General features: G+C 35.5%; 1 protein-coding gene across 5 annotated transcripts in view; it reads right to left on the reverse strand.

Moving 5' to 3' along the window:
* Positions 1–17,587, reverse strand: part of PCDH9 (protocadherin 9) — a 924,405-nt gene that overhangs the window by 833,808 nt on the left and 73,010 nt on the right. The gene's annotated exons all lie outside the window — the stretch shown is intronic.

Genomic DNA, 17,587 nt, shown 5'->3' on the forward strand with positions numbered 1-17,587 from the left:
TGATTTATGCACGTTATGTAAATTGTATGATATGTTTAAGAGATGGTTATAATGGTTTTTGTGTGTTCAGTGTTACATGTGTTTTGTAACACAGTGTTACAGTGTAACATGTACATGTGTTTTGTTACACAGTGTTACAGTGTTTTGTGTTTTATATGTTACATAGAGTCTGTGTCTTCTGTTGATCCAAACTACTAGATTCATGGTAATCTGTTAATGTATCCTTGAAAATAGCCTGTACAGATTAGAGTTACTAAATACTTTGATCAAATCACACAAAATTCTCCTTGGAAACAAAATAAAACAGTTATGGTTTAAAGTAAAATAATATGAAACAATATCAACAGTGTGTACCTCTGTGTGATTCAGGATCTCCTGTTTGAGAACCCAAAGCATTAAGGTGATGTCTATATTGGGAAGGAAATGACACTCCCCCCAATTCTCAAGGGCAAAACTCAAGCTGGGACTATCACATGTGTATCTTCTGCTGTCCTGACATCTGCCATGTCCTATTTTGCATAAGCCATGGTAGATTCTTGTCAAATCACCCCAGTGATAACATAACCATCTGAAACATTAACAGAAGACTTTCTTCTGGCCTCAGCAGTCACACTACGTGCCAGTCAAATTTGCTTATTAAAATAAGTTAGTTTTTATTCTAACTATTCAACTTTGCCATTTGAACCCATGAGCAGTCTTATTGACTCTTCACTGCTATTAACAAGTCTTAATCGCTCCGAGATTCAGCACAGTAGGGTATTGCAATCAGAGCAAATTCCCCATTTGATTCCAGCACAGAAGTTACCAATGAAACTAACAGAGTGGTAATACAAAATTCTCTAACTTCATCTCCTTGTCTCCCCCTTTTCTGTGAATAAAAATGAAACCATCATAGGGACCTATTTGTAAGCTGCTATTTCTTGAATTTGCAGTGGGTATTAATATCCAGTATCACTAAGGATTTGAACATACCCCAAATAGGTTACTATTACTTTAAAATTAAAAGCATCCCAACAATCAGCAGTTTTGCTTTTCAAAGTATGTGACTTGTACATCTGGTTACCCAATCCAGTTGAGAGGAATTCGTTGTAATAGGCTCAGGTTGCACCATAGCGTGGCATCTGCTCTACAGTATGCAATCTGACTCTGGATATGAACCCTTGAAATAAAGCAATTATGCTTTCATTAAGCTCAAAACAATTTCCATCAGCTGATATTTGGTCACAAATAACAAATAATAATTAAGTCATCTGGATTATTTTTAAGTGGTCTTTCCTGGTGTTTGGGTGTTAGTTTTATGACAGGATTGGGTATTTCTCTTTATCTGAAGTACGCTCTTCATAATATCATTCTATCAGTTTATTTCTCTTTTGCAACTGAAAAATGCTATTTTGTACTCACTCCCCATTGTCTTATTTTTCAAAACAACAATATTGTGGGGTTTAAGAAAGGGTTAAATCATAAAAGAACATGCTCGCTAGAGTCAATGGCCACTGATTTATGACAAGCACTTTTAGTCAATTATTGTCTGGAAGACTAAATGTACCTCCTGGGTACAGAACTTAGTCATACAAAGTGTCTGGCTCACGTTGCCAGAATTGACCATTAATTATGATGACCGCAGGTGGCCATCCATGTATATCTTAGCTTTTTCTGGAAAATGTGCAACATGAGAACTATTAGAGGTAAAAGTCCACCGGTGGAGAATAAGGAGAAAAATACTGCAAACTTGAAAGACCCTTTAAAGTGTCTAACTCAAACTCTTTGATTTAGAAATCAGAAAACCCTGGGGAATAATACCGTCAAGCACACACATCTGGTATGTAGCTGCTTCAAGTCGAGGAACCTGTCCTCTCTACTCTATGTTAGGTGTTCTCAACCCTGAGGGCACATTATAATTACCTTCAGTGCTTTTAAAAAATAAGTATTAATTGTCCCCCTTCCCATAAAGATTCTGATTTAACTGATGTACCGTGGGGTCTATCATGTGTTTCTTAAAGCACTGGTGAATTCCAATATGCCTTCTCCAATGATCTCTAGTTGTAAAATCAGGATAAATGTTTCTCTTCTCTTAGGATCAGAAAGAGTTCTTTCTTATTTTGAGAAATGAGTGCTCTGGACACTGAGGATCATATGTAATACATTCTCTTGTTGTCTTGGCTATTGGAATGCTTAAAGTGAAGTCAGCTGTGAACAATCCATGTCTGCATGCTTTTCCAGGGCATGCATTATTTTCTGGTTTAGTTTTAGGGTGCTACATTTTCTTTCTTTTGCATTTTCCCTGCATTTACTTGTAATATTTGTTAATTGCTGTTTTGTGTTTTATTGGAAGCTAACGTTGGAGAAGAGCTTGGCACATCACAACAGATAAGGAACTAGATTCCTAACAATGGAGGAAATATAACACAAATATATGATTAAGAGCCCTGGGAGTCCTAAAGGAAATTTGAATGGCTCTATCTCTGTTGTTTATAATATTCTGAAAATCCTAAATTTTAGGATGAAAAACCTAAAAAAGAGAGACAAGGGCACTTATATAATAGGAACAGTGAGCTAAGTGTTATGAGTGAGTGGGAAAAGGAGAAACAAGAATTGGAAAGTAGATGGCATGGAAGTTGAATATTGGGAAGAAGAGAAGAAGGGAAACAAAATGGTGTGCCTGTTTTGGATTACATGGAATAACCATGATCCTGAGTCTCAAGAAAATGATTGTACTAATTCTAGAATTCTTTGGTTTCTGACAACATCATCACCTGGAGTCCATTCTGCATCAATAATTCTTTATTTTCAGTGGGTCTAAGACTTGCCTCTTACCACTTATAAATATGGGGTTTACATTTTTATATGAAACAATTTTAGACGACTACCTAAATGAACTTTGGGTAAGAAAGTATTATGGTGGTATTGGTGACTGCTGTTTTATGTTACCATCAATAAAACAGTTTTATTGATATGAAATATCAATAATTTTTACAGATATGCAAGTCTAAGAAGATACATGTAAATGTCAGAACATGTTCATTTGAATCCAGAATGTGGACAATTAATTCCATTTCATCCCCATTGTTTTGATACTATAGGTTTTAAGAAAATCAAACAGAATTAAACTTTCATATGGTTTAGTAAATTTATAAGCATACCTTGTTTCATTGTGTTTTGCAGAAATTATTTCTTTTTCCTTTTTTTTACAAACTGAAGATCTGTGGCAACTCTATGTTGAGCAAATCTGTTGGCATCACTTTTCCCACAGCACTTTCTCACTTTGTGTCTCTGTCATATTTTGGCAATTCTAGCAATATTTCCAACTTTTTAATTATCATTACATATTCATTTTCTGTGATCAGTGATCTTTGATGTTAATATTATAATTTCTTTAGGGCATTTAATATTAATGTCCCCATATAAGACAACAGAACTAATCAGAAATATTGTGTATTCTGAATACTCCACCAACCAGCTATCCTCCTTTGTCTCTCCCTCTTCTCCCCTATTCCCTGAGACACAATACTGAAATTTAGCCACTTAATAACCCTACATTGGTCTCCATGTGTTCAAGAGGAAGTGAGAGTCGCATGTCCCCACTTTCAGTCAAAAGCTAAAATTATGAAGCTTAGTGAGGAAGGTATGTTGAAAGCTGAGCTAGGTTGAAAGCTTTGCCTCTTGCACCAGTTAGGAAGCTGTGAATGCAAAAGAAAAAATTCTTCAAGGAAATGTAAAAGTACCACTCCAGTGAACACATGAATGATAAGAAAGCAAAACCGCCTTATTGCTGATATGGAGAAAGTTTCTGTGGTCTGGGCAGAAGATCAAACCAGCCACAACATTCCTTTAAGCCAAAGCCTGATCCAGAGCAAGACCCTAACTCTCTTCAATTCTGTGAAGGCTGAGAGAGGTGAGGAGGTTGCAGAAGAGAGCTTGAAGTTAGCAGAGTTTGGGTCACAAGGTCTAAGGAAAGAAGAAGCCGTCTTGATAACGTAGAAGTAAGTACAAGGTGAAGCTGCAAGTGCCGATGTAGAAGATGCAGCAAGTCCTCCAGAAGATCTGGCCGTGATAATTCATGACGAAAGCTACACTAAAGAACAGTTTTTCAGATGGATGAAACAGCCTTCTATTGGAAAAAGATGCCATGTAGTACTTTCGTAGCTAGAAAAGAGAAGTCCATGCCTGGCTTCAAAGGTGCAAAAGACAGGCGGACTGTCTTGTTAGGGGCTTATGCAGGTGGTGACTCGATGTTGAAGCCAGTGCTCATTGGCCATTTCAAAAATCCTAGGGCCCTTAAGAATTATGCTGAATGTGCTCTGCCTGTGCTCTATAGATAGACCAACAAAGCCTAGATGAGAGCCAATGTGTTTACAGCATGGCTTACTAAATATTTTAAGCCCACTGTTGAAATCTACTCTCCAGAAACACATATTTCTTTCAAAATATTACTGCTCATTGACATTGTACCTGGTCACTCACTTAAGAGCTCTGATAGAGATGTACAATGAGATTAATATTTTCATGTCTGCTAACACAGCCAGTGATGCATTCTGCAGCCCATGGATCATGTAATAATTTCAACTTCCAAATCTTATTATTTAAGAAATACATCACATAAGGCTATTGCTGCCATAGAGAGTGATTCCTTTGCTGAATCTCAGCAAAGTAAGTTGAAAACTTCTTGGACAGGATTCACCATTCTAGATGCCATTAGGAACATCTGTGATTCATGGGAAGAGATCAACATATCAACAGAAACAGGAGTTTGGAAGAAGTTGATTCCAATCCTCATGGATGACTTTGAGAGGGTTAAGACTTCAGCAGAGGAAGTAACTGCCCATGTGGTAGAAATAGCAAGAGAACCAGAAGTGGAGCCTGAAGATGTGGCTGAATTGCTGCAATCTCATGATAAAATTGTAATAGATGAGCAAGTGCTTTTTATGGATGAGCAAAGAAAGTGGCTTCTCAAGATGGAATCTACTTCTGGTGAAGAGGCTGTGAAGATTGTTGAAGTGACAAGAAAGGATTTAGAATATTACAAAAACTTAATTGATAAATCACTGGCAGCATTTGAGAGGACTGACTCCAATCTTGAAAGAAGTTCTACTTTAGGTAAAACACTATCAAACAGTATTGCATGCTTCATGAAAGAGAAAGGTAATTGATGCAGCAAACTTCATTGTTGTCTTACTTTCAGAAATCACCACAGCCACCCCAGTCCTCAACAACCACCACCCTGATCAGTGAGCAGCCATCAGCACAGAGGTAAGATTGTGATTTGCTAACAGCTAGGATGATGGTTAGCATTTTTATTGATAATGCATTTTTAAATTAAGGAATATATAATTTTTCAGATATAATGCTAGATTTAATAGGCTACAGTATAATGTAAGCATAACTTTTATATGCAATGGGAAACCAAAAAACTTTTTTCACTCACTTTATTGCAATATTTGCTTTATTGTAATGATCTAGAACCAAACCTACTATACCTCCGAGGTATGATGGTTTAAGTTTTAATAAACTTTTATGTAGTTCCATTTATCAACATTAATTTCCTCTGCTAAGATCTTACATTGATTCAATATGGAAATAAAATTGCTCTGCATCAAAGGCCAGAAAAGTGGCTTCAAACTGATTCTAATAAAAAGCTGGCATTTTAATACATATGGGTTATAATCCATTGTGATTTTGTGACTTTTAAATCAGCAACAATTTTAGTGGCCCCATTCATGTTTGGTGTTTAAATTTTAAAGGAAAACAAAGATGGCAGCCTAGTTCACTACTTTCTAGTTAGCAATTAGAGTTTTTGGCATGTAACACATGCTCAAGAAAATGTTACAGAATTAACAAAGATAAGCTTTGAGAGTGCAAGTTGATACTAAAGAAAAGTAAAATTAAAATATTAAGAGAATAAATAAGTACAAATAGATACTAGCATATTTGAATTTGGTTTCTGAAATTAAAATCCTTGCAAAATTTAGAAATAACTGATAGATTTTGAGAGTAAATAAAATGAGAAAACAAGCATTGAAAAATTAGACTTATTTTCCTTAAATATATATTAAATATATCAAAACAAATAATTTCATCAAATACATCATTAGTATCTTGGACAGCAACAAGACTAGACTTTAAGAACTCATTTTTACTCAGTTTTACTCTTTATCCTCCATTGAACTTCCCAACAATTCTATGAGATAGACATAGAATTTAACATTAAGGAATTTAAGGTTTAGAATTAGGAGGCCTTGTGGGTAAAGTTTGATCTGCTCCAGGACTGTGGTTTTCTGTAGTGCTCTTTTCTGCTAGTTATTGGAAAAATGATTCTCATCACACTGACTTCATTAATGCTTATCAAATATAAAATATAAATATGTCTAATATAGAATAAAATATAAACATAAAATATAAATCTATTTATAGCATAAGATCTAAATATATCTAACATAAATGTTCTAGCACAAAATAAAAGACATCTGTAGTATCTGAACTGGAAAAAGTAGGAGAGCTCTCCAAGAAGGTGTTCCTTTCGTCTTGGGCTTACAGGTTTAGAAAAGTCACAAAAGATCTAGGAGGGAAGGAAAGAAGGGGACACTCTGCTGGCCAGACAGAATAGCAGGCTGAACTCTGGGGGACTGATACAAAGGGAGAGATATATCATCATATACATGTAGCCTCCTCTGTGATAGAGGCTTCCAACCGAAGTCCTATACAATTCAAACTCATTTAAAGATATGGCTGTTACACGCTCAGGCAGACTAGAAAAGGGAAACTGAAGAAGGAATGCATCCTTATACTTAGGTGTGTCCTAAGCATTAAGCACCTGTGTATTCTGGGAGACTGAACCTTGCCAGAGAACACACTTCCCATTTCTACCCATGAGGAAACGGGTTCCGTATTCCCCTGTAGGGCAATAGTAACTGTCACAGTGGAACTCCCCTTAGCCTAAGCAAGATAAAAAGGTTGCCTTTTAGGAGCTTTCTAACAGAAAAATGTGTAAAGAGGAAATGCAAATAGAACTCTTTAGAGCAATAATTCTCAACCTCTGTTTTGCCACACAATTTCCAAAAGAGATGTTTAATTTGCTTTAAAAATAGTGGGCTAAACACGATGGGATCGGGACGGAGACAAACCATAAGAGACTCTTAATCTCACAAAATGGAGTTGCTGGGGGGTGGGAGGGTAGGGGTAGGGTGACTGGGTTATGGACATCGGGGGAGGGTATGTGCTATGGTGAGTGCTGTGAAATGTGTAAGCCTGATGATTCACAGACCTTACCCCCGGAACAAATAATACAATTTTTAAAAGTAGTGGGCTTATTTTTTCAGGAAACAAGAAGAAAATGTTTTAAAATGAAGGACAAAGGGTGCTACAACTTTGTAAAAATTTTAATAGTTTCTTAGGAACAATAATCCTTGTTTTTGTCCTCATGAACTGTTCAGGTGAGAAGGGCCTTGTCGTATATATCTTACTACTGGTGTTATCATTACTAAAGAAAATACAGTCCATATAAAGAACCAGTGTCTATTAATCTTGAACCACCTCAGTTAATTAGTGAAATATTCATACAATCTATAAAATATTCATACTAGGAAATATCTATAGTTCTGGGAACAAGCACACATATTAAAAGCGTAAAACATTAGCCACTTGCTATATACCAAACAGACATTGAAGGAGTAAAAATGTCAACCATCCTAAATCCCATTGTGAACGACTTTTATCATTCACTGTAAAAGAATGCTTAATAGAGTGTCCAGAGAATACCTTTGTATATCAGATCCAATGTTTCTTGTGATTCATTCCACTTACATTTTAAAGCTGTTGAGAGAAGGTGAGTATGGTATGCATCAGGGAGAAAAACATGCAAAGAGGACATGCAAATGTTCTGCAATTCACTACGTACTTTCCTTACACAAAAATGAGACAAAGTAGGAAACACTATCTCAACGACCACGTTCTTTCAAATTAAAAACCTCTCCTGTTTGTCAGTTATTTAAAGCCCACCTATCACTTTGACCCCATTACTTCCAAAAATTAGTTCTTCTGGACACTTAATCACTACTTTAAAGGTATATCCATAGACTTAAGGGGGGGGGGGTGGGAGTGTTCACAGATTTTCAGATTCCTCAGCTTTGGTGTTTGACATAAAAACAACCAGAAAATGAAAATTCTGTTAAATCAGACATTCATTAGTCTCCCTAAATGACTTTAAAGGAAAAATCTGTTACACACCGTAGTACAATGTAATGATGATAGTAAGAAAAAAAATATCCACTCCAACATGTATCAATGACTGCCCAAAGCATTCTTTGAAGGATTGTCTAAATATTAGTAGCAAACACCAAAGAACTAGAATTCTTCAAGAACTCATGGTTTGGTCTGAACAAGATACTTATAAATGAAATAACTCTCTATTATGATTCTTAGGTTTCTTTCAAGTGTTTTGAATGAATTATCTTTACCTTTTCAATATTTTTTGTTCTTCGTTTTTCATACATGATAGGAGTGTTGAGGGATTTTAGGCACCTCATTTATTACCAGAGAAGCTCAACAGTCTTAATTAAGAGAAAATATGATTCCTCAATAACAAGTAGGGATTCTTCATGCCTAGTAGGAAAGGATATGTTACCCTTTTAGATTATCATCCACACTACAGCTTATACTATAGACTTTATGGTATAAAATACTAGACTACACAAAGAAAACTTTTTGAAGTTTCAGTCATATATTCAGATTTGCATGTTGTAACTTTTCAAATCCAGAAATAAGTAACGGGAATCTTTTATGGACAAAGACTAAGAGAAGCATTAATGCAAAATAGTCCAGTTCAAAGTCAAATTACTACATGATGGTTATTATACTATTCTTTATAGCATATAAAATATACTAGTATAATGAATGAAAAGTCTCCCTAAAGTGTTTAGAAAGTCATTTCAATGACATTTCTCAAACTTCAGAAGAGATGATATATCTGTCAATAAAATGACACCAAAATCATATTTTATAAGGATTTTAGATTAACACGTGCTTTTGAAGGATGACATTATAGGATCTTAATATCTATAATCAGAAAGTCTTTTGCTCTTAACTTGCAAGGCAATGAGTTTAAGAATTAATTTTGTCTGCTATAAAGCTGGCTTGCCTTTAATCTTCAGATTTAATAGGTCTCTTTTTGCTGAATGTTTTAGGCAGGTAATTGAGGAAATAGTCCACGTTCCATTTCAGTCAACATAAAATGACATTGAAATGTCTTCAAATGTTTCCAGGAAACTCATGCTAAACAGTCTCTGTTATATTTGATATTGAATAACAGCAGAAATCCATGTCTTTGATAAAGGCTTTCCTACGATTTTATGTAATGCAGCTACATGCCCATGTTAACTTACTTGACTCATTGAGATGTCAAAAAACTAAGCATATATAAAATGCATATAAATTGATATGTGGATTTATGATGATTTGTACAATGGAGGGTATCACACACGCCATATGTTCTTTCCTCCAAATGAAATTTCTAGTGTAATTTTGAAGCCAAATTCCTAAAAAACCAACCAAGACAAAACAAACAAACTGGAATATTGTTCTTGGTTTGCTCTGATGGACATCTTGATTCAGGCTTTCTGCCACTATTTATGTCAATGGAAATCTTGAAAAATCATCTGCTCAGTAAATTTTGTAAAGTGCACAAAAAATATGCATGGAACATCGGAAGCCAGCAAATGACCCTTTCCAAAATAGATCCTTCCAGGAATCTTTGAGACTGCTCACATTTAGAAGCGGCAGTGGTTACATTAAGGACTTATGAAAGGGGTCCAATTTTGAAATGCTTTCAATGCTTGTGGATAACTGGCAACTTCTTTCTCTTTTATTAAACATACTCTGCCAGAAAAGCCTTCTTCAGTCAAAACAAACTTCTACTTAAGAGCAGTTTTTTCCTAAACATCTTCATAAAGTAAATAGTGAAGCAGGCTTTTTCTCTGCTCCCCCCCCCCACCCCCCAGTCTCTCTTTCTGATAGGAAGTGAGAGTCTAGTTTGGCAAGGAACAACTGTGATTTTGGCTTTCTTTTTAAATTTAGTTATTCTTTCAAGGTTCTGAATTTTTTTATATAGGTGCCCAGAGGTAAAGAGAAGCATTTTTTATACATACAGAGTAGATAAACAATGCAGGAAAGATGCTCTAATGGACCATTTCTCTGCTCCCCTCCCCTAGGCTACAGCATTTTATCTGCTCTGCAAGTATTACAGTTGATCTGAAAAGACTTCTTAGACCACCGTTTTTAGACTTAGCCTTCTTTTTTTATTCAATTTCTTGTTTTCAACAGATGAAAATTGTATGCTTAAACTTTCTGTCAGTCCTTCATTTTCTGAATGAGAAATGATAATTTTTAGAAAGATAAAATGGGTTTATCTTCGCAGTTACTTAAGTCTACTTATGGTATTTTTTTTTTTTTTCCAACAGCACAGGTGGGAATGGAGTAAGAGGAGAGAGTGAGAAGATGTCTGCATCATACATACCAGCCCATCATGTATATTTATTAGAATAGCAATAACATGCTGTTGGGTCCCATCTAACCCCACACTCTGTGCTGTTGTGGGAGGGAGAACATACTCCTCTCACTTAAAGTGACCTCTTGGGCTAATGTTCACAGCTGTGTTAATGAGATTGAAGAGGGTACCGCATTCAGTGTTATTGTTGTTGTTTTCAACCAAAAAGGAATAACAACTAAGATGGAGTGATTTTGAAAGAAGGCAAGGACATCTGGGGACTCTTCCATGACAGCCAACTTTTCAACAGCCAAAATCATTTCTTTATATTTCAGGGACACATTTACAAGCAGAGACTACTGTTCCTTTTTTGCCCTCATTAGGTATTAGAAAAATACCTTCACAGATGAACTGCTAAATAAATAACTGGGGTCTGGGCCAGTTCTCTTGCTTTTTTGGTCTGTAAACTCACTGTCCTCGTATTCCATCCTACCCCTCCAACTCGCTCCATCCTCCCCGATAAATGAGCATGCATTACATGCAGGATAAAACTATCATATCCTTAAACAAATGTCCTTTTCAAAAGTATAATATAAAGCAGATCTAGAAAGTCTGCTGCTATAATGATTTCATGTTTTGCTGATCCTGTCCTTTTCTTCTGAAAGGCTTTTTAGTGGTCCCCAGTGAAAAGTTGAGATCAGCATTTAAATGCGGGTCTATCTTTTTAACATACTTTAAGTCCTCAGAAATCACTAAGTCTCAGTGTCTTTGAGAATTTATAAGCATATCTAGGATGTTAAGAATACCTTCCATGTCTTTTTTTTTCCCTGTAAAATTACATTAATTGGAATTTGTATTTTTTCTTCCCCTTTGTGATTTGAAGGAAACATACTACAGAATAAGATTTGTTCAAGACCATTTCTGTGTGTGAAGCAGCCTCCCCAGACAGTTAGGGACCAATTATAGGAATTTCCTCTATTCTTTGGATTTTTACAGCTGATGTACACTGCTTCCTCTCCTAGGTAACAGCAGCGTGCACATGTGCAATAAGACACAGAAAAGGGAAAAAAAAAAGGTAATTATGTTGTTCCTTGTTATATGCAATAACCAGCATTTGGTTAGAATGCTTGTACAAGTTTTAATTTTAAATGAAAAGATTAAGGCAAAGGAAACCAACATTCTCTTTAAAATTACCACTTTTCTGAATCAATCAACATATTCATTTGCATTTAAAACTTGGCATTTCTTGCTTCAGTCATATTTTTCTTCCAGGTCCTTTGAAGTCCTTCTCTACATTCTTTACACTTGTCATAAAGACATTTTTATTTACCATTAAAGTCTTAAAAAAAATTGATCAAGGCCTGGAGGTTTCATGTTCTTCAAGGTTTGAGTTTACATGTTAAATTGCAAAAATACAGCAACAGAAAACTATCCAGCGATGAATGTAATAAATAGATAAGTTCCTTTGATCGTCAAAAATATATTACATTAAGTTTTTGATTCCTAGGATACAAAACTATCCCATGATCTTATCAGTCCTAATTAAGAATGGAATCATCCAAAGAAACAAACTTTTATTGAGCATCTACGATAGGGCTCCAAGTAGGATGCCGCAAGTAGGACTATGGTTTTCATCCTCAAGCTGGTATTCAAACCTTAGCACCCATGGATCTGCCCTCATCTACTGTATGATACCAGTAAGCCTGCAACTGTATTTATGGAGCAACTATGTGCCAACAATGTTGCTAGATCTTTTGAGGGAATATTAACATGAGGAATTATGTGGGAAAAGTCCTAAGACAGAGATCTGTCCTTCTAGAATTTGTGATCCTTCAAAAGTTACCTTCATACCATCATGGTATGGTATGGATTCAGCAAACATAATATAGCAAGGATATGGGCTCCTGCTGCTGATTGCCTCACCTGAATTCTCCTCCAACCCCCAGTTCTGTCGTATCAAATATGTCATTTTTAATATGTCTAAGTCTCATTTTATTTATGAAAGGTGTACAATAGTGCCTACTCTACAGGTGTGATATCTTAGCTCAAACACAGTGCCTGTGTTACTGTGGTCATCATCCTTATTTTCACAAGAAAGGAAAGAAACAAACCTCCACTTTCAAAAAAACCAAAGTAGCACTAAAGGGAAAATCAAACTATAAATATTAATAGCCATGAGTTTTTATTTGATATTTTTATGATTTCTTATTACCCTAAAATCACCAAGAAATTACAATTTCTACTCTCATAAAGAAAACCTAAAAGCTTTTACTTCCTATTAAAACCTAAGATTATTAACTTTAAAACAAGGCAATGGCAATAGTAACAAAATTGCATTGGTATAATTTTAAATACTCTGCATTTACCTAGACACTTTCACACAAATTAATGTATTTAATCCTTACAAAACCCTGGATTGTATGTTTATCTCTGTTTTACAAAAGAAGAAACTAAGACTCAAAGCTACAGAACTTCTTAGTGGCAGGAATATCTAATATTCACCTTTAATGCCAAAATTCTGAAAATAAATGCTTATAAGGGTTATATGTAGGCAGGAATATTTTCAGTCCATATTTTATTGGTAAAACAAAATTCTAGTTTTAATCAAAACAAAAACTCTAAGGTACTGCTTTCTATAACAAGCCCCAAAGATCATAACTAATAGAGACCGTTATGTTATATTTATTAAGGCATATTTTGACTGCTTTGGCAAGTAAAATGAATGCATAATCAAGATATCTTGAATGAATGTCAATAAAATATAATCATTGGTTTCTTATTCATTTCCATGGCCCCATGTTGCTCCCCTAACCTTAGTTTTGCTAAATCACTTAAGTATGATTTATTTAAGTCATGTGATTCTTAACCACAATACACCAAAATAAGTGTAATTTATATCAAGGAGTGAGAATAATGATTTGTTAATAAGTAGAAAGCCATTTACAGTGAATATTTGTTTTTAACTTACCAAACAAACAAACAAACACTGGAAAACAGAGCAACTAGAACTTTTTCTTTGTAAGCATAGGCATTCAGTGCTGTTCTTTCATCTAACAAGAACTCCAGGAAGACCATATCTTTTCACTGCACAATTATTCCCAAACAGAGTTTTGCAATCCAACCCACACCCTTACACTAGATTAACCGTGTCTCACCAATTTTAATTGTGACCCTCACCTTCCCAAAACCTTCCAATTACTCTCCACTGTACACTCCATAAACAAAACTTAATCTATGGAAAAATGGTTTCAACATTCACCATATATGACTTCTGCTGTACATGGTCTTGTCCTCTGCCTTTACCTATTTTAACCCAGAAAAGTCCTCAACTTTTTCAAAGTTAGAGTGAAAGGTTCATCCTTTTCTTGATGGTCTCTTTGGCCTTTCTATTCAAAATTATTCATTCTATGAATATCTAGGGCTCCTTTTTCTTTTAAAATCACATTTGTGGGTTTATCTCTGTACTGTCTTGAAATAGGACCACTTATTGTGTCTTCTGCTACTAGAGACAAACTTCTGACAAGAAAGATAGAATCCTTTTTCATTTTTATATTCTCCCATTGCACTTTGCATGTAGCAGGTGACCAAAAAAAAAAAAAAAATACTTGAAGAAAAAAATAACATTTCTTCCTTCTTCTTTAGGCTATTAATATTTAATGTAGTGAAGGAACATGACTATATTTCCTAACTCCCTTGCCATTTCTCCTTATGGGTTGCTGAATGTGGGTGTATGTGTCTGAGCAGTGCAAGGGGAATAGAGTTAGTTTCTTCTGGCAAATCAATAGCTATAACTTCTTTCATGATTGGTTTGAAAGAAATGGGCATGATTCCGAGCTGGGTAGGAAATCTAAGAGGAAGCACTGCATTCTAAAATCCTATAACGTTAGAACTGGAAGACCTCATCTGATCCAAGGACCTCATTTCACACAGCAACTAACAATGGGGAATATTGCTCTTTTAGAAGCTGGGAAAGCTTTTTGCTCAATACTTTGAGGAAGAAAAAAAGTTATCTTTTCAGTCGATCAAAACTGAGGCAAATAATAATCAGGAGAAAAATGTCACTAAGCTCAGGGACTTAAGGCTTTTAAGGCCTTGTAAAGACCTCAGAAAGTAATGACCAGAATAGAGCTGAAGGGAACATCTCCACTCACTTTGGGATCACACTCATTTTTAAGTCACCATGGCTTGGATGCACTCAGGCTTCCCCTGTCATTGGGCCTAAAGAGTACAATGGGTTCCAAGATGATGTACGTGAAGTCAAAAATTCTTAAGAATATTTTTTTCGCTTCTTAAAACACCCATCCAAATTACATAAAAGAAATTGTAATATTTCACAAATGCCCCAAACTTTCATCTTCTTGTACATAGAGAACTTACAAGACCTTTTTGTGTTGCACTTGTTTTAAGAATCACATTTTACATTAAACAAAAGCACACGCCGCCTTTTGGAAGTGAGAACATTCCATACCCCCACAAGAAACCTGTATGCTTCACTGTTGATAGGGAGCGGAACTCTGCCAAACAGTGAACTAATGAATTAGAATTTGGCAGCACTCCATGCCTGATACAATTTAGTTCAAATTTATGAAATCTGCTGCTTCCAGAAATCCACTTGTGCCTAAGGCCTCTCTGGACCTTTCAGAGAAAAAGCATGACATTGCTAGACTTCTGATTTTACCTCATTGAAGAAGAAAGAATTATGAACAACGTATGTTTTCTAACCTAAATCTCTTAGCATTTCTTCAATGTTGCAACAACAGTAAATCAGTTGAAATCAGCATCTCTTTGGGTAAATAACAGAATACTTCAAAATCTCTGATTAAATTCCCTTATACATGACACGCTTAAGCATCTCAAGAAAATACCTGCTGCCTCAAAATGATTGATGCCCTTTTGGAAAGAAGGGAATATCAGCTTTGTTCAAAGGCATGTTGTCTTGTCTTTATACTCTTAAAACAAAAACAGCACTTTTTTTTTTCCCCAACAAGATGAAAGCCTTCTATCAATCAATATGAAAAAGGAGCCATCATTAATGCAAAACTCACTTTATTGGAGGGAACCTCTTTCAAAACTGTACTCAAGAAATAAGCATGAGGAAAATGAGAGAGTTTTACATTGTAAATACCCAGGAAGAGTAAATCTAGGATGTTAATTAAAGGACTGAGGCTTAGATCTCGATGCAGCAGTGCGTTCTATCAAAATGCATATATGATTCCGTCTCTTCCTGTGGATGAGAAGTGGTTAGCTACCGCCTTGGCCCCCAAACCTTGGTGTGGCATTCCACATACCTCTGCAACTAACCCCAGTCAGTGCCCCTGGACCTGCCCTGTGCCTCTTTCTCACCTTGGGACTTTGTGGCCATGCCGTCCTCTCCCCTTATCCTTTGTGCCCCCGGGTACATTCACGGCCCTATGACCCAGGCTGAGCTCTTCTTTCTAACCCTCCTTCTCTAATATTGCTAGTTGCCCTTTCCACAATATTAAACACCACTTCTCGCAACATATTTACTTGTTTAAACATACTACAAATTGCAATATGTTTATTGCAAAATAGTGAGCTGTATGAGCTTCTCACCTATGAAAGCTAGGTCATTTTCATCCTTGTATACTTTGAAATACCTTACACATTTAGGGGATTCCACAGATGCTGATGAAGGTCATATAGTTAAAAAAACAAAAAACAAACAAAAAAAAAACCACCTTTATCTATCCCTTTGCTTACCCAGGGTTTTTTTTTCTTTCTATAACATTTTTATCTACAGTTACTGGAGATTTACCATTTGTTGAAAAAAAATACATTTACAGTATAATAGGCACTGATGAAAAATTTAGTTCACCCTGAAATAACTAAATCGCCAAAGGAAATCATTTTGTATGAATGACAAAAGCAATAGCAGTCTCATTTGGCCTTGTTGTGACCTTAAAATTAAAGACACACAATGAACACACACATATACTTTGGCATCTTGCTCAAGGCATATATTGTTTTATGCAACTAATTCAAAAGGAATTGGTGCATTGAATTGAAACAAATGTAGGGAGGAAGAGAATAAAAATAAACAGAAACTTGAAATGACAAAAAGTTCTCATGGAAGATGTGAAAAGTAAATGCATAAAATAATCCACTGCCAGTTTAGAATATGCCAGAGACACTATCTTGCTTTGGTAACTTCTGCTATATTAAGAAATGTTATCCTATAATGACTTCTTTTTACCTAATTTTCATTGTGTTCTCTTAATGTGTCTTTTGTCAAAGGGATTTTGCTTCCTATACATGTGATTTTCAATTTTGTGTTTTGGCATCCATTCCCAGTTAACGGATATGTCACGGTTTCTCTCTAATCTGCCTTTTAAAACTCATCTCCGTTATTTTTCAGGAGCAAACTAAAACTGTCTGAACCTGAAAGCAATAGGCCAGCAGGCCCAAGTAATTCCAGCATCACTTTTAAATCTTTCAAAGTTTTTCAGAGACAGTTTAATGCTTCAGGCTTTTCTAATATTTTAAAATCTGTTATAAGACTTTGGCTAAGTGATTACTTGATATTACCGTATCAGAGGCCGGAGCATGACAGAAGCATGGGAAGATTTCCACATAGGAAAGACAGAGGTGTAAAAAACATAATTTATTTATGTTACAATTGGATTATAATCTTCATCATCATCACCAAATGTATGGAAAGCAAATATTCTTGTATTTTTTTTATAACAATGGAGCATATGCTAGATGCATGATGTGTTCCATTAGGCGATTTTATTTTTAAGCCATCTTCTTTTTACTTCCCAGGGGCAGTCCCAGTTTTCCTTCTGTATTTGCTGAGGAATTACTCACTGTTGACAGAAGCTAAATACCCTAAAGGAAATATCCAGAATACTAAGAACTGTACAAAGAGGAGTAAAACATTGGACTCTGAAATAACCAACAAAAGGAAGCTGTTTTATGGAAATTTAAAAAAGCAATATCAAACTCATCTGCCTTTAGGTGTCTGAATTCTATCAATAACTAAGAATCCAACTCAAATACTAATACAACAGGCAAACATGTGACAGTTTCAGAGCTTCTGAGCTTGTTCTTACTGCCTGGAACATCCACTTCCCTGATTTTCATGTGGCTGGC

Source organism: Meles meles, chromosome 14, assembly GCF_922984935.1.
Source record: "Meles meles chromosome 14, mMelMel3.1 paternal haplotype, whole genome shotgun sequence".
NCBI classification, from domain to species: domain Eukaryota; kingdom Metazoa; phylum Chordata; class Mammalia; order Carnivora; family Mustelidae; genus Meles; species Meles meles.